Below are 19,630 nucleotides of genomic sequence, written 5' to 3'. Positions count from 1 at the left end.
AGTTTAAGTTAGCGGGACAATATCCTTATATCGCAAAAATCACACGCAAAAGCAACGTCAAAATTTGTTGCTAATTTGTTGCTCACAAAATATGCTACTCTCGATATTGTCACTTGCAAAATAAGTACCAATAACAATAAACAATCATCCATTGTACAGAGGGAAAACTATAAGAAATAAATTTGTTATTCTTTATCTATCTGCTGAGGAGATCTCTGCTGTCATGTATACTTGTTGAACAATTAACGAAATCGAAACTAACATATTTTATGAGCAACAAATTTAGATGTGATTTTTATATTTAATTTCATTATTACACATATATTGTCCTGCTAATCTTCCGTTAGCGGAACATTATTAAAAAAAAAAAAACTAACAAAGCAACAAATTGTTTTCTTTAGCAACCTTTTAGCAACAAATAAGCAACAAATAAAAAAAAAATAGTTTCAATTAATTCTGCTCACTTTGTTTCGCTAAACTTATAAGACGTTCTTAAATTCTAATTGTAATTCTTATTAAAGCATACATACACACCCTTTAGTTTTTAATAATATTAATTTTAATACATAACAATGTCAAGCAACGAATCAATTCTAAAAATACTATTAACGTTATCGGCTTTACAGCCCAAAGCACAGCAGCGTTCATTGAGATTTTTTGCGGGGTGAAGCGACAGACCGGGTTATTTTTTTGTCTATTTACTCTATACTCCGTTATGCGCAGTCGCAAATTTTGCCGGTGCTGATTTTCCGGAGGTTCGCGACCCCTATTGTTCGGATAAACGCCATGTTCCTCACGGTCGAATTTATGATGGCGTAGCGAACTTTTCATCCGCGAGACGCCACCGAGATGCCCGTCGCCATTCAGCTTTTGGAGGCCCGAATTAAATTCCGCAGTATAGAAATACTCTATTACTGCGGAAACGGAACGGTGCGGAATTTCATATGATCTAACCTACACACTCGACTGACTATCAATACCGCAACAAAAAAAAGGAAGAGAGAGAGAGAGAAAGCGAGAGAAAACGAGAGAGATTATCAATGATAAAACGACAAGAGGGATGAGAAGCAAGACAGAATTAAAAGTGCGACGAGGAACTGCTTCACTCATATGAACGTGATCCTCGATATTAAATATTTTCTTCGAATCTGGATGATCAAAAAATTATCGCGAATTTTTCCCTCTTTCTAGTTTTTTGAAACCATTTTTCTGTTCTGCATTTTATCTCATAAACGGCTCTAATTTATAAGTACATGAATCTCCTCATATACGCGCAGATTTCCTGTGATTCATTTACACACGGATTGTGGCCACACGGATATGGGTCCTCTTTTTTCATGTTTAACTTTAAACGTGTTTATAATTAACTCTCTAATTAAAACTTCGATAAAATAAAGTCCATTTGGAATTAAAAACACAGAATAAGATTTCGTTATATAATTATCGGTATGATAAAAAAAATTGGTATGTTAAACACTGTTTTGTTGAGATAACATTATTTTTTGCCAGTAAAATTGTGGTATCTGTTTAGACTTTTAAATTTTATACGCAATTACTGTTACGAATATGATGATAATAAAAGAGCGCAACGCGCGACAAAAAGTTACTTGAACGCATTTAATTAAGCTGTGTCCGTTCTGTAGCGGTATTTTTGCCACGCCGACGCAGCCCCAGGGAATTTTAATACACTATCGGCCAGTCAATATATCACGCTGTATTTATGGTCGCACTATAAAATATTCGTGACATGCGAAGAATGAGCGACGTGATCCTAAATGGACAAAAGAAAATTTTATGCGACAGATACGATTAAATAAATATTTCTCAAATAGTTGCCAAAAATTGTCATTTTGAAGCCAATATTCCTTTAGTAGAGATATTCAATACTTCAAGACTTCAAGAAAAGGTCTTTTTTGTTTTATTTAAAGAAAAAACACTTTTATAACATTCTTTGGCAACAAAATTATTCTGTCGTTGCAAAATTTTATTTTGAGAAATCTTGCTTTCCGTACTTAATTCTATCTTTTTAGATTTATATCTAATAAAGTAAACAAATTCACAGCGTAATGCCGATAAAATAAAACATTTGTTTGTCTGTTTAATTAGAAATATATATCTATCTACATATCTACATAAATATCTACATAAACATCTTAAAAATATTTAAAATAGATAAACATTTCTTGCGTTAGAAAAGAAAGTGCAATCTTACATATATAAATGCACGTTTGATCTTTGAAATTATTAATTACAATCAATTACGTTTAAAAACCTACGCAAGTTTTTATGTTTTATTGCGCCAATATAAATATATATTTATAAAAACATTTTAAATTATTTCGTACTACATCGTTAATAATGCTAATCCCAGATTTGATGTAATTCGACACAAAAATAAGTTCATGAATAAAACACGTAGATACCAGTAAAAATAAAATCGGATTAAATAGGCGAGACTTATCCTGGTTGTACATGTGTCTTGTTTAACTTATAAAAGCGTACAAACAATGCGCAGTAAAAGCAGTACCGTAGGCGGAGTAATAAAATGAGCACAAGAGATTATTTACGCTCGTTGCACTTACATCCAATAAAGAACAAGTATTGGACGACATCACCGTACCCAGAATCCAATATGTTCTCTTATATTAGATACAAGTACAGTGGGCACGAATACAAATAGCAGAGGATACTGCAAGCGAGCCAGAGAAGAGAGGCAGAGAAAGTGGAGCGGAGGCGGATGAAGAAAGAGAGAAAAAGAAACCGAGCCTTTAAATTGAGTTCGAGAAAAATTGATATTTTTGCTTATATTCCGCGTATTCGACCTCTCGTAAAGGTAATAAAACGCAATAAAGCTCATTTGTATGGTACACCACGCGAGTATAGTGAATCTGTCGGACCGGAAATTCCGAAGATCGGTAGCGAATGAAGAACCGCAGAAGTCTAGACGCAAGGGATAAGATGCAAGCATTTTCGATTATCGACAAAGAAGTTGCAAGCACATAGACGAATCTCCATAGATAAAACTGACAGAATGATAAATAATTTTGCTGCAGATAAAGACTGCGACGTCTCGAGATACAGCTGTAAAATATTTCTGCATTGAGAATAATAATTTTCAAATCATTAACGATGTTAATCATAATTTTTAAAAATCGTCGCTCTACTTTAGCAAAATGCGGATACTCGTGATGAAAGACGTTCCGAGTAAATAATTAATTTCGTTAAGAAAGACTCGTTATCAAAGGTCTGCAGGACATTATACTTCTCAGACGTCACTTATACAACGCACCTAATTGGCTCGCATATTTACTGATATAATAATTTACGTCTCTTTAACGAGGTCGCTCACAGTAACGCATTATTTTAATATAAGGAAAATAAATGGGTTGGCGCTAAAAGATAAAACTTTGGACTTAGATCATCATAAATTACAAGAAAGAGAGCTTGTTCTACAGAATATTTCATTCTTATGTTTGCACATACGAGACATATTCTTTCTTCTCAAAAAGTTTTCAAAAGTAACATAACTGTTAAAGTTATTTAATACGAAATGTTAAAGCAGCTTGAACAAAATCTCCTTAACTTAATCTTAAAATTGTGCTTTATTGAATCTTACTTTGAGTTTCAATTAACGGAACACTTAATGTTAAAAATTAATAATCATCAACAACTAATAAATGCAAAGCATAGCAGAAAACAAAATATATTTAATAAAAAATATATTTTATTATTTTATATCTTTTCGGACAAACTCTTTCTAAAGAATGGTGAAATGAATTTTCAAAAACAAAGTGAACGAAAAGTTATATGAAAGAGAAAAGATTGGACAAAGTTTGACTCACTCTGCCATTGTGCGATTTTTCTCTGGCTTTTTCACGGTAGCTTCGGCGAAATGACCGTAATGCTTAACAATATCAGCCGGTTTCACCGGCGAAGAAACAACCGACGCGGCGGGGCTTAGAACGGCAGTGCTCGTGGCAAATCCAGCGGCCATTGTGCCAGCATGACGAAGGTTCAGGCTTTAAACAAAAGGCAGTGCCATTTGGCGGGCGATTTTTCAAAACTGCGAAGTCGGTGGCTCATCATAAAGCCGGGCTGGCGCTTTCGGCCGCGTTTACACCGTTCGCAAGTAGCGTAAAGAAGCGCAATATTTTAGCGAGACGAGGGTAGCGCCAGTATTTCGGACGGCATCGCGAAAATGGTGGTGTTAATGCAAGCTTTACATTTAAAATATATAATAATAAAACGTGTACGAGACAACATAAAAAAGTACAACGTTGTAAAATTAAAATATCCAATGGCAATAAGCGAAAAATTTACCCAAAAATAAATATTTCACCTTTCCGAGAAGAGCTTTCATTAATTATCAAACTGCGGAGCAAAATAAATTTGAGATATCAATATTAAGCGTTGCAAATCTACGAGTGTATACATTACGTTTTGCTTTTCCAGTAGATTAATTATTTTCGCTCTGTTCCGCGGAGTAACATCGCGATACGATAGGAGAGTGAAGTGGATAAACGAGACACGGAGTTTAGAGTGCGATTCTCGAGAGCTATGAAGGCCGGGGAAGCTCGATATCCCGAAGACGTCGGTTATCCATCTCCTAGGCGAGGAGACGGGCTGCTCTACCTTCATCTCCATCCATCTCCCTTCCACCAACGTTGTTTCCACCTGCGTCCCCGCGTCTCCACGTAATCCGCGAGCGAGGGTTCACTCCGATCGAATTGGCCGAGATCGGTATCTCTCGGTTCGGGATTTGACCGCAGTCAATTAGGGATTCGCCGAGGATAGACAGGTGAAAGGGGGAAATAGTTTCACCAAAGGTATCTCTCACGATCCCGAAGATAAGGATAATTCCGAAAAAGTAGGGAAGCGCGCAACTAACCGCCGTAACATTAATTTTTTATCCCGAATATAGATTTTAAGAGACACGATAACACGTTCTCGATTGAAACAGCGAAATCAATTTTAAATCCGAAAAATAATAAGATGACGTAGTGTAACAATCATGTACTGAACAAGTTAATGACAAAAAATTTAATTTAATTTAAGTAACATTCGATATCGTCAAAATATGAGAAATGTGACACAATTTCTGTAGCAATAGTAATAACATAAAAATACAATCGAAGAAGAAAATTGAAAAAATTCGAAAGAATAAACTATTCTCTGATTCGTTGCTTTTTTCTGCCTTTCTATCGAAAAGCGATAAAAATGTAAAATTTTTTTTCTTGCCCATATTTTCGGAATTAACGCATTTTTACAAATTCTATCTTCTATCATTAATAATACACGCAAAATTGTTTTTCGTATTTCAAAGCAAAAAAGGGATATTTTGAAAATGTGTGAAAAAAATTGGACGCAATATTTTTCGCGTCGCGGGAGGAAAATAAATGTACGCTTTGCATAGCGGTAGTAGGGCGAGTGTGAAGCAGGAAGACGGAGAGACCGCCTTTACAGCCAAGAAAGGAGGAACGAAGGTGGGCACACCGAATCTAAGAGCGCTTTTAAATCAGCGTAACGCAACGTATCGCTCGCGGCGTTCACCTGTGGTAATGGCTGCATAAACTGCCGGCTCCGGTTCCCGTCGGTCCTTTTTCCGTTCTGCCAAGAGTTATTCGGCTGTGCGCGCCTTTCTCCTCGCCTTTCTCACCTTTCCGGCCTCCTTCCCCGTTCCCTGCGTTTCAATTTATCTCCTTCCGTTTATTAAACCTAAGGTAATTCCTCGAAAATGCAGCCTTTCTACGCAATCCCCACGAAACGATCCGAGCGATCTATAGCTCTTTCAGAAAAATCGTTAATTAAAAAAATATTTTATAAGAAATTCTAGAAGCCTGTAAAAAAAGTACATTTTGTAATTAAAAAATTGCTGTTTCATAACCAAGTAAATATGTGCCAGAAGCCTCACGCTAAAATTTTTTGTCGTGTAATTTAATATATTACCGTCCTTAAATTCTTCAATCACATTAATTATAACTGACGCGAAAAATGGAGAAATACGTACTAGTAATTCTCGACAGTATGGTAAGACTTATTCAGGAGTTTATTCGACCATTTCCCAACACTGTTTTCGAAAGACACAAACCACATTTACACACAGAGGGACCGCGAGCATGCTCGAGAACGTTGCTCGAGGGGGCCGTCAAGATTAACTTCGCCCAGCCGAGAGGCTTATATCAAACATTCGCCCTGGCCGCTCAAGTGCGAATTACACAGATACTTCCGGTGTGAGAAACAAATAAATTCTCAAAGAAAAAAAATATATGTCCCGCTATGTTTAAAGAACAACAAGCAATTGCATAAAAAACATTAGTCCAAGTTTTTTTTCCACAATAAAGTTAATCAATGAAGAATGAACTTGCTACTGCATTCATAAATTTATAAAATTTAGTTAAATTTGTATAAATAACAATCTGTATCAGATTATTATTATAATATTTATATAACACTATACAAATTTTACAGGTTTTTTGTCATTTTTTAAGTACAATTTAATGTATCTATTAAATTGTTACAAGATTTTTTAAAATCTTGTAACGGCATGTTTATTGACGTTTTATACAGAAACATAAAAGTGCGATTTAGTTCCGGGTGGATACAGCTCCGAGGTACAAAATACATGTACCGGATTCGATCCAATCCCAAAGAATCTAATGGCTTCTAAGCCGCGGGGAGATATACGTAACTTGGCGGACACCGATATTAGTTTATTACCACGAGTAATAAGTAGATTATTAGACTATTAGATTGCAACTTCCGCAGGAGCCGTTTACGCCCTTTAGTTCCAGCAAAAGTTTCCTCGATATTTATGTCTAAGTTCCGACGTAGGGGATGAAGAAAGTTCGTAACTCCATTAAATGATTCAGTTACATAGGCAAATTGCTCGAGTAACCGCCAGTATGATAATACCGACCTTTGTTAATAAACTAAGTATCATAAGCGTAATTACGAAACTATTAAGACTTTTTCTTTCTTTACCACCCAACATTATCGCCTATCGTTAGATTTGAACGGTTCTCTCGACTCAGTCACGGGCCACGCGGAAAAAATTAGAGACGCTTAGTATGATTTCAATAAAAAATATGTAAAAAAAATCTCCCAGTACGCGGAATAACAGCAAGAGCGTACGTTTCTGCTTACAAAATATCCCTATTATTCAGTGATTAGCGCGGCTCAATATAAAAGAAAAATAAAATAAATCAAACAAGAATATATCGTTTTTTTCCATCAATCACGTACAAAAAGATCTATCGTAATTTATCGTTACAAATAAAATTCGAATTTATCGCATTTTCCACGTGTCGTCATGTTACATGTACGTCGCACCCCCTGACGAGCTCGTTAATTCAATATCTTTTTTCAAATAGCCTGTAATACACCAAATGATCATTCGAAACGAGTTCAATAATTGCATTAATTGCGGACCAATGAAAACCAGATAACGAGAGTAATATTAACAGGGTGCGAAATTACCTTGGACGTACGGGAATTCTGCGATTGCGCGCAGAGTACTGCTGTGCGACCACCTGACTGACAACGATTGAATATGATTTTTTTTTTTTATTAAAAGACTGTATAATCTATTAGCATCTTATCGATTTTTATACCAATATTAATATTGAAATTATTATACCATTACAAAATTATTTGTAAATTTAAATACAAACTGTAAATTTACTGTAAATGTAAATAAAAACTCTAATATACTTTTTATTATTTGATTTCATAATTTCTTTCAAAGACAAAAAAAGCATTGTGCCACAAAATTACATTCTTTTTTGTCGCAAATACGTGCAAAATGATTGTAACTGTATGAAAACAGAATTATAACTGTTTAAAATATAAAAGTTAAAATTAAATAAAAAAACTATAAAAAAAATAATTTTCTTGCCTCCAAATATTATATAACACATGTTTTTTGTAATTTATTATTCAGAAGGTATTTTACTTAAAGATTGCAGATAGTAATGAATGATTCAAAATAATAATTCAAAACAAGCCCATAAGCCAAGGCAACAATATTGATCAACTCTGAAATTACACACTAGCGTATGGCATACGAGTAAAGAAAGGCTCTCTGTCCGTAATTGGTGATGCCAGCACCGAAAGGGTTAATGTTTCAATAACGCAATGGTGTCCCTTTTCGCGTCGAAAGCTTGTCTCTCTTACCGGGATAAATGCACGCGAAATCGCCAGGCGGCGAACGTATTACGCACGATTACGATGATTATTTTCCTTAATGTATAGCCGGCGGTGGCCCGGCCGCATTATTAATACGGAGGAAAGCACGGGCATCCCGCTGAGGTCCTCACGATGAGCCACGGGCAAGGCCATGACCCCCGGGGCCCTCGCGGGACCTCAGGAACGGTCCACGGTTCTTACGCGCGCACACGATGAGTAAAAGAGTTGACCAGTGCGGTTTGCTTATTTCTTTTTCTTCTCTCTGCGTTCTCCATCGTCGCCGTGCAAATAGCACGAACGGAATTCTAAAGGACTTCATCGGTTCACGGATGTGACACGTTCGCACTAACAAAATCAAACATTTAATTCACAAACAACGACTTTGGATAAAATAACATCAAACTTGTTGGAAAGTTTTTACAAATGAAAAATTGTAATACAACAAAATATTAAAAAACAAAATAAAATATGTTCTCATTTTTCCAATAAATATTATTAACAGAAGTATTATTATCAATGTTGTTCTACAAATGAAAATAATATTTTTGTAACAATTTTTTTCCTATACCTGTCAAAAAAAATATTTGTAAACAAAATAAATTATTTATTTTCTCAAATATTCTATACTTTCGAAACAATAAATAAACAAATCAAACTCGTTTTCATTCTTTTCCAAATTGTGTATCGAGACAAATGCATAATGCAATCTAAATGCACTTTCGATACATTTCCTCTTTATTACATTCACTAATCGCGTTTATATGCAGATAAAAGACAATGAGTTGAAAAATAACTTCCCTATAAGAGAAAATCCCGCATGTGATGAACAAGATATTAGTTTACGCGGAGGTAGATACGTTAAAAGCGAGACGTAAATAAGAGGGTTTGTTCAACGTCTAATAGGACGCTAATTGTGATTATATACAGCGCAGTCTGAATTTTTTATATACCTATACAACATTTATTGCTCCAGCTGAACTGACCGGCCGACCAGTTGAGAAAATCTCGAATGATGTAAAAATCTACGACATCCGGGAATTTATAGTAATGAAAGGACGAGGATTTATCGGATGTTGCTCGCCTTATAAATGGTTCGATATCTCAGTTCGCTCCTGCACTCTGAGTAATGGTTGATTCGTGCGATCGAGCGTTTTTATCGTGAATCACTGCCAAAAATGTTCAGATAAATGTGTTTACGGACAAATGTTTACAGGTTCATTAGAATATTTTTTGCAATATCTTTCATAAACCTTTTTAAACGCAACACAATGCCGATGCTGCTTTGTAAAGAAAACGAAAGAAATATATTTCTTCAATAAAAAACGCGATTCTTTCGAAGAGCTTCTATTATAGATTTTTTCGTTACACTTTTCGTACGTGTGTAAATGTGCGACGTATACGAGATACAAAGTTCATTAAAATAGTCGACGCGCCGCGTATGCAAATCGTTCTCGGAACAAATTTTTCGCGCGCTGCGCTCAAATGCGCACGGATCGCAAACGTGCGGCCGCGACTATGCGCACAATTAATTACGGACGTGATCGTCATACCGCGCCGAATCCACGGCATTCCCGTCGATCTTGGTCAAGGCTTAAACCGCATACGGCGATCCGACTGGAGATCGATTCGCGTATCCACAAACAAAAGCGCAGCATGCAATTGTGCGAATGAACATTGCGGAATTACCTACGAATCTCCAGATCATTTACCCGCGGTTTCTATAAATAATTCCCGAAATTGAAATGCGAACCTCATTTTCTGTAATATTCACACGTATCTCAATTAATCTTTTGTACCTATGATAAAAATAACATAACAAAAACAATTTGATTATAATTTTTATATACAAATTAAGATTAATTAATTTAAGATTATATTTCGTAAAGTTTTAAATTAACATTTTATCAATGTATACATACATATACCCATCTCAATTTGAACTATATGTAAGATCGCGTCTACTTTTCGACATTTTCAATAACTGTAAGGATAACACGATCCTCCAGAGATGCCAAAAAGTATGATCGTTTCAAAAGTCCGAAACTCGGTATGGATTTCGATGAAGTATCAACATCGGGAATTCTACACGTATGAAAAAGAGAATCATGTGAGCGAGGTGCACACGCGTACCTATGCACGTATGTGAACACATGCGTGTGTTGTATACACGAAGGGAACAAAAATAAGCCTTCGCGGGACCGGGATCGTGCATGTACCAGGGAGAGACCCGGAGCGAATCGTGAGCACCCTAGAGCCGACACGGCGCTGGAATTTCTCGACAAATAGGCGAATATGCACATAAATACATAACAAAGCCTGGCGACTGGCACTGCGAATCGCATAGGATCCACGCCATGGATCCGCCGTGATTTCGCAAGGCCAGCCCTGAATCGTTAACATAAATCCTTCACCGTAAGTCTATGTTTCTTCATCCACAATTTTCTTTTCACAAAAATAAGTTAACTATTGAACTTTTCAAAAAGTGCCACAGAAAAAATATGTAATTGTAGGATATCCTCATATTATCATCTTCTCAATGTCTATACCTTTTATCGATATCTTCAATTTCTATCAAACTTAAAAAAACAACTGATTTTCGTTATTTTAGATTGTGTGTAAGGATAAAAAATTCTTTGTTATATAACACATTATCACGATATTAATACACTTTACCTAATACCTATATTCATTAAAAGCAGTGTAGAGTACAATTACATGAAAAACGATATCAAGTGCGTTTGAGAAAGCTGTTCTATTTGCGAAAGATATAGTTACACTGAATTAATAGAATGCAGCTTGAAGTTGATGGAATTAGAACGCAGAACTTCAAATCAAATTCCCAAAATTTCGATCTGTTTATTAAGCTCTTATTCAGAATTATTGCTCCACAATGATAATTTATAAAAATTCTATGCAGATTTTTATGACCAAACAATAAAAAAATTCTCCGTGAAAATTGACAATATTTCGCCGGATATTTCGTACGCAATATTTCGTATGTTCATATTTCTTGCAAGTATTAGCCATTTCTTTAGTTAAATCTTACTTTTAGCAAAGTCTTAATAAGTGCGAACGGCGACGTGCGAAAAATCGAGATGAGAAGCGCGATGGCCAGCGCAAGCTATTACGCTTGTAATTAAGGCTCGTAATCCGCGTGTCGGCGTATCAAAACGCAGCAGCACGCACTCCTTACGTCGCTATTATTGCGCGAGCGAGCAATTTATCGCGGGCAATAATTGCGCCGCGACTACAAATATACCGGTCGCTAGTAATAGAGCGATACGTTATTCCGGGCGGACATATGGAAATGTTTATCGCCAGGCCGGCCGATCGCGAATAGTTAATAATAATTTACGACAATGCAATCACACGCGATATTATTAATGTAATGAATATCTACCGCGAGCCGCGCGCTAATTTCGCAATTTCAGCACAGAAAGGGCTTCTAGTTTGGAATAGTTATAGAATGACATCGATTGTTGTCACATTGAGACATTGATACATTTCGCTCGGTCCAAATTCGTTGGTAAATTTCGAATCAATTCCTATTAGTGATATTTCAATTTAAAAAGATATTGAATCGTGCATGATATAAAGGGCAAATGTCAAAGTGCATTCAACTTTCCAGACAAAAACACTTTTTAAAGGAAAATTTAAACATCCATCACACAAATAAACATCTAAAATTGAAAGCAATTGTACGGTACACCGATCATAAAAGCACGACTGATCTTTTCGCGTAATAAATATCGACATACTGAATATATTCTCGGAAATATTTCACTAAATTATTTGTTTTACAAATAAAATTTAATTTTTATATATAAAAAAAAGAGTCTAAATAAATTAAATTTCTTTACAAATAAAAAACAAAAAATAACACGATTGCAAAGACTTTAAACATAAACAAACATTGCTATAAAAGCAGTTGCTATCCTAAAATTTTTCCCTTGATATGATCTTTATGTCTATACCAACATTGTTGAATACGTAACACATATTCTCAGTGGCGAAGCAAATTAATTATTGTTCTCATGAATATTCTCGGCATACGAAATTCAAGCAAATAGTATCAATGGTTGTGCGGCATAGCCCAAACGATAAAACCGAGCAAATAATTGAGCGAGATATTTCCGGAAATATATTCAGTACGTCAATATCTATTACACCAAGGTATCACTCGTGCTTTCATGTCGCGCAATATGGCCGGTGCATCTCGCGCGATCGCTTTATAGCGCGAGCATTTCATAGACGTTCCGCCTCATAATTACCATATAACGTCGTGCCTCCGCGCACTTTATTGCGCGCGATTACCCATAAAGATAAACGAACTCACATATTGTCCGGCATGCAGGCATAATTGAGCCGCGAGGGAGGCAAGTGCAAAGAACGCGATGGATCGTAAGCGCTGCATCGCAACAAGCGTGAACATCTTGCTTTGTGTGTTGACTTAAACGGAATTAACGGAAGAAGAATTGAATTGCTAGGAGAGGTCATTTTCACAATAAAATAATTGAAATAAAAAAAAATAAATAATCATAAAAGCATCATTACTTCAATGTGTCCTATTTGAAATGAAATAGTTCATAAAATGTGCATTCTTCGTTTTAAAAAAAAATTTAATTTATTAATTTTTACTCTTGCCTCCCTCTTTTCTTATACGTTAATTATTACACTGAAGAATTTTAATATCCATATGCATATACACGAAGAAAAAGACAAAATAATGCTCTATTAAAAAGAATGCGAGCAGAAGTTATATTCTGATAAAATATAATTATTTCCGTCCTGATAAAATATGCATAATAATTATCAACATCCCTTTGTACACAATTCATTAATTCAAAAAAGTCATCGGGTTAATTTTACCATACGTACTTTCACGTAGCACTCGATCACGAGGGAAGACTCATAGCCCGCGGGCTCTCTCGACGTAATGCAAATCGCACAGCGGCGGGCGCGGCGTCGCGGAGGAGAGTCGCGCATCAATCCACTAGTGCATTACGCGCGCACGAGAAGAGCAAATACGCGATGTCCTCCGCGCGGTAACCGCGTTTGCCGTATAAATTCGCAAATCGGACTTTCAATTGTCGTTGGGAGTCAACTTGGTTGCTTCCGAGTTTTCTTGAATGCGCGATATAAAGCGGCCGGCGATATAATGCGCGGTGTAACTGCGACGAGACGTGCATACAGAGAAACGCTCCCTCGCCGTGTGTGCTTTTCATCCGGTCCCTTTGCCGTCGATAAATTGTCTTCGCTACGCACACACAACCCCCTGCCCCCTCCCCCAACCCACACATGACTCTGTCCTTCGTAATAAAGTATTCATCGCTAAATCAAGCCGGTGGTGCGCGTCGCGTTACCGCGCCGCGGTTGCATAATTTTTGCATGTCGTCCGCCTCTCGAAGTCGGCGGCGGACGACGACGCTGCATAAACGTCGTCACCGCGCGCGTCCGATATTAACGTGAAGTCGCTTTTGTTTAAGAGAGACGAGCGTGTACTCGGCTCTCGCGAAATTTGCATGCGTTATTATTCAGGCGATGTCAAGTTTGCTTCGTTTCGTGCGAGTGCGCTGGCGATATACAGAGAGAAAAATAACGATTATTATTCGCTGCACGATGCGGAGTTTATTTACAGCATCAACGTGAATGCGGGTCTAGACACGCGAAGGGATAAGTGGGCCTGTTTTTCACTTACCTGTATCGATATTACATCGGTCCGTAGTCTTATTTTTTGTTTTCAATTAAAGAGGAAAGCAGAACGTATTGATATATACCTCAAATTTAATACATCGTTCTGTGACATAGATAAAATTCGGGATAAAAATGCAAACAGGTAATATAAAATAAACGCTTTCATGTATCATCGTCGAATGGATTATTTTAACTCGTAATGAAATAATTAAACGACCATTTGATTATGATATCGCGGCGACACAATGACGACAACATTTTCACACGCCAAGTAACAATAGCTCACTAAAATAACTAAATGTATTCACTTACCAGAGCCGGTGCGCCGTCCCAATGCCATGGTATCGTCTCGTCTTGTGCTGCTATTTTCCATCAGGAATACACTTCACTCGCTTATTCACACGAACACAATCCGACGGCGCATAACACGGCGCCCAATTACGGACGCTAATTGACCCGGCGATCATCTCTGATATCTCGTAAAAAGCCATCCGGCACTAGCGACATAACGGACTTTCAACGTAACGAAAAAAGTAACACGAAACTGACAAAGGGCCACGCGTATCCATCGCACGTATCCATCAACGGAAGCGGACGACAATCACACAATCACAATAATTAAGATGCGCGTCGCCGAGATCGTCCGACGATCCTAAAGCTGTTCAACAACGAGTCGACAACAATTACGCCATTACTCCGGATGGACGCCGGCATCGTCGCGGACCCCGATTGCACGTGCAAAAGGACAACATTCGCGATTATACGCGTTCACCACAACACGCTCCGACGACCACACGCCGTCGGCATTCCGGCGCTTCCGTACAGTCGTCCGTGTACGCGAAATTCACCGCCGACGAGTAAAAGACGGTGCGAGAAACGCAACGGATCTTTATCGTTCCGAACGTTACGTTGTGTGCGGCGACTGAAGATAGCGGCGAAGTACTCGGCGCCCGTGTAGCAATGACGTCATACTCGCGCGACGTTCATGTCGCTCGTCCTTCGCGCGTGTGCCTAGATTATACATGTACACACTCCGCGCCGCGAAAGCTTTCGACAACGCATTTATCATCGACACATTCACGATCTTCGCGACGGCCTCGTCACTATTCGGTAATAAGCTCGATGATTAGACCGTACCGTTGCCTCGACGAACGACTCGAGACGCCTCGAAATTGCATACTAGTTGAACAAGAGACAATGCTACCATTAAACAAACACTCAACACGCCCCGGCTGTCACGTTCCTTTTCGATGCTCGTTTTGACGCAAAAAGTCGACACGATCTCGACTCAGTTCCGCACGAACGTTACGCGATGCGACACGGCTGAAGATCACCGCGGAAGTGAGAGCGTGATTGCGCTAGCCGTCGCGCGCTGTGTTTATAGGTTATTGTTTTCTTTTGCGCGTACGTCTCTACGTATGTAAAATTCGCCACTCTTTCTCCGGTAAGAATGAAAAGGTGAGAGTGAGTGTCACCTGCCGACGGTGTTAGCAGGAGCGGAAAGTAACGCGTTATGTATGGAAGGATCTCGAACGAATACGCCGTCGTCGACGCTGCGGACACTGATTGAATGTGCGACGGAGGGACATGCTTACGATTATAAGCGTGCACAACACGCTCCAGGTGAACATACGCCGTCGTTCCGACGTTTCCGTACACTCGTCCGTGCACACGAAATTCATCATCGACAATTAGAACACGGCGCGAGAAACGCAGCAGGCAGCGCGAGCTCGATCGTTCCGAATGGACCGTTCCGTTTTCCGTTGTGCGTGACGACTGAAGATAGCTGCAAAATATTTGGCGCCCGTGTAGCCTTGACGCGACTCGAGACACTCGCACGATGTTCATACCGACGCTCGTCCTCCTCGCGCGCGTCTATTGTAGGTTGCGCATGTAAACACGCCGCGCCGTGAGTTTTCAACGACGTATTTATCATCGACGCACTCGTGATTTTCGTGACGGTCTTATTACTGTTCGATAATAAGCTCGGTGGTTGCTGGGCTATATACCGTCGCCTCGATATATGAACGATTCGCGACGCAGCGAATTGCTCTAGCTACACAAGGAACGAGGTTATGATTAGACGAGTGCACAGCATTCCCCGACGTACGCTGCTGGCTCTCACGTTCCTTTTCGACACTCGTTTCGATGCGGGATTCATCGTTGACGAAAGAAACGAAAAGTCAGTGTGCGATCCCGATCAGTTCCGCACGAGCGTTACCGATGCGACACAACACGGCTGAAGGCCACCGCGGGAGTGAGGAAGTAATTGTCGTCGCGCTGTTGTCGCGCGCTGTGTTTATAGGTTATCGCTTTCGTTTACGTGTACACGCCTACGTACGTAAGATTCAGCACTCTTTCTCCGATAAGAATAAAAATGTAAGAGTGAATGTCACCTGCCGACGGTGTTAGCAGAATCGAAAAGTAATGCGTTATGTATGGAAAGATCTCGAACGAACACGTCGCGACTCGCCGCGACGGAAAGTGATTACGAAGTGATGCTGGGGGGCATTGTTACCGACGCGATGTTTACGTTTTTTCTTGCGTATCAGGTGTACACATACTACATGCGTATTTCGCGTAGCGTCAACCGCTATCGTATCACACTGGCAGCTTTGATTTTGGTACGGATTAATCGCGGTTGTGCTTATAACCTCAATTTTCGGCGTGGGATGGTTAGGTTAACCACCACCTTCATCGTGTCGCGCAATGCCGTTTGGAGTTGAGACTCGAGATATATTGCTCCGCATTTTTCGCGTCTTTTATTCATCGAACGTGAATCTCGCGTGTCGAACGAGTGTCGAAGGAGTGTGCCGAAACCGTGACCGTGCGATCGTTGAGACGTGGGCAAGTGCGCTTAAACGTGTATTCATTTTCAGTCTCGCTTCGAATGCACGCAATCAATGTACTTTCGTCGAAACGGTGCCATCGTCTTATTGCCGAGCAGCGAACAATCTCGCGTACCAGTGCCTGTCGAAAGTGCCGAAAAAGTGACGTGTTTGCGAAGTATATTTTACGAAGTAAAACAACTCTACTTTCCGGTGTCTATATCGCGTCCGCGCCTGATGTTTGATAGCGTTCGTCGTTCTATCGAGTGCTTAATGAACGAGTGTGTGTTTTTCCGATTGGTTCCAGCCCGTGTTCCTGTCAACTCTGAGGAACGAAGAACGATACATCGATCGGTAAGTAATAAGTAAATTTATTTCAAAGTAAAAGCCAGGTTTTAAACATATGAAAACAATATATTATGTATTTAAAATATATTTAAGACATGATTTTAAAACATGTTATGTATTTAAAATATGTTTAAAACAGAAAGGGCTTTCTATCTTAATTTTTGTGAAAGATATAAATTTTTGAATGTTGGTACATAATACGTATCTGTGTGTGTGCCCCCAGCATGAAAGGGTTAATAAATATTAACACGATAATATTGTTGCAACTTTAAATCCGAGAAATTTAAAAAGTTTTTGTATTATTTGCTCTTTTATCGATTAATCAAAGGTAAAATCAATTGATCAAAGTAGCTCTTTGTGTCTATTAAAGATAGGAAAAAAAACGAAAAATTATGATACTTTTAAATTTCTGTATCGAGATTAAATTTGTATTATATAATGGCGCAGCGATGGCGAAGTATTTTGTCCATGACCGTTGGGAAATAACGCTCTCATCGCAGATAACCGCATTAATCGCCGCTAAACGCGACGTGTTACGTATGAATCTTCCCGGTCTCGGCGGAGGCGAGAGGTGATTTAATAAGGCTATATTTCGCATCGATTCATAAATATATCTCGCGAGCGGCCGGCGCGCGCGCGTTCATGAGAGTATCATTAGGCGATTGATAGCCGTGCAATTTGTAATCGATAAATCTGGGGAACGAGCGCGCGGCGCGCCGCGGCGCCGAACCGCGCTGAGAAAACCGGACCGTCGGATTTTTCACGTGTCATGAACGGCCCTGATGGTTATTTACAGCCGAGGAAATGAAGAACGGACAACGCAAGTCCACCGCGTCTCGAAGGTTGAAATAGCTCTTATGTACATAGCTCTAAAAGATACCAAGTCACTTCTTAATTTTAAAATCCTAATCCTGCTTTTCGCACAATACAAATTTGAATATAGCCTTATCGTATAGAATTCCATTTACACAAAATACATATCAAATAACGCATTTGAAAATACATGTGTGCGGAAATGCACGTTTTCTTTTTTTTTTTTTAATTTTATGATATCGCATTTGAATTGAATTTTATAATTTTAACATTTGTTTCTGATTAACACAAAAGTAATGAAATAGTATACTAATGTTGTTTCATTTGCTAATTACTCGCCAGGCACATCTTCTATTGCAAGATATAAATTAACGATGTGATGTTATTTTTAAAACTTGAAAATTAATAAAGTATTTATTCCAATGTGTATATATGTATCGTATCAATTGTTATAACTATTGGGTATTTGTAAGATATAGTTTTCATATTATATGCATTTATTTATTATATAAATATTGCTATTATTTCAATATTTTCGTACAATTAGCTGAATAGCACGAATTTTCTGTGGAATCTCGTAGAGTGTATTTATAAACCAATGCGAAATATGGCCTTATTAAATCACCTCTCACACCCCTACCACGTTCGAAAGATTCATATGTAACGCATTGCGGCGATTAATGTGCGATCGTGATGTGTATTATTTTCCTCGAGACTCCTTTGCAATTGATCGTGAATAAAACCGTAATCGATAGTCACGCGTCAGTAAAGGAAATTAAGAAAACTTATCTTGAAATATATTTTGGGAAATTAAAAACAATTGAAATGATATAATCACGTAAAAAATTTATTGCGAAAAATAACATCTCAGCCAGGATTCGAATTTTTTCTACATGCCGGTAATCGAATTGAAAGATATCCGCACGATATGTAGGAAGATCCACATTCAGAAATCTTGGCTGAGAGGTTATTTTTATAAATCCTTTATCGTTTTTTAAGATGTTTACGAGAGCATCAGTATTATTAAATTACTCATCGATTTAATTTGTGACACATTACGTATTCCGGCTTCAGTTAAAGACTGCGTTTCAAGACTGATGAATCACGCAGTTCACATGAGTTGAGGATTGTAAAAATCCTCATACAAATCAAATACAAAAACTATTATCAAACGTCAAGACTCGTTGTAAACCGAAAAACAATTAATTTGCTCAACGTGCATTCGTATGAAAAATATGCATAGTGTTTTCTTTATCATTGTATCTTTCTTGTTATAAGAAAACTGATAAAATTATTCTAAATACTCATCGGCATCTAAGTTATGTTTAAAACTCGGTTTAAAAGGAAATAGAAAGATTGATAACGAGATTGATAATAGGAATGGATCGCTAGTAATTTCATTAATAGATTTAATAATTGGATTATTAATCATTTTTGCAGTCTCAATGTCTACATTTTCTGTGCTATCAATCATTAACTCATATTACGCTGTGCTATCCTTCAAATCAATTCTTCGGCAGCTGTTCAGTACCAACTGACAGTTAATTAATACCAACAGACTAGCTGATGGATATTTCGAGGCGGATAGATAAACGTCACGAACCCTCTGTCGCGATGTTCGTGGTATATTCATTAGTCGTGTAACTCCATTCTATTTTGCATATATTAATTAGAAATTCGTATCTCTCCATATTTCATACACCATTCTAAATCGTCAAGTTACGATCCAAGACGATATTTGATTATATTATCAGTCTCAAAGC

General features: G+C 38.1%; 1 protein-coding gene across 6 annotated transcripts in view; it reads right to left on the bottom strand.

Moving 5' to 3' along the window:
• LOC105193213 (latrophilin Cirl) overlaps positions 1–17,047 on the bottom strand; it is an 803,058-nt gene extending 786,011 nt beyond the window's left edge. For 3 of the 6 annotated variants that reach the window (XM_039454374.1, XM_039454372.1, XM_039454373.1), the window contains exon 1: positions 14,191–17,045. The gene's annotated coding sequence lies outside the window, so the exon portion shown is untranslated. Of the gene's footprint in view, positions 1–14,190 lie in introns of all 6 variants that reach the window. The other 3 variants (XM_039454371.1, XM_026133332.2, XM_039454377.1) reach the window with 3 other exon arrangements.
• Between the last annotated feature and the right edge of the window lie 2,583 nt (positions 17,048–19,630).

This window comes from Solenopsis invicta, chromosome 10 (assembly GCF_016802725.1).
Source record: "Solenopsis invicta isolate M01_SB chromosome 10, UNIL_Sinv_3.0, whole genome shotgun sequence".
Lineage (NCBI taxonomy): Eukaryota > Metazoa > Arthropoda > Insecta > Hymenoptera > Formicidae > Solenopsis > Solenopsis invicta.
Note: the sequence above shows the minus strand (reverse complement) of the source record. Positions and strands in the feature narration are given on the sequence as shown.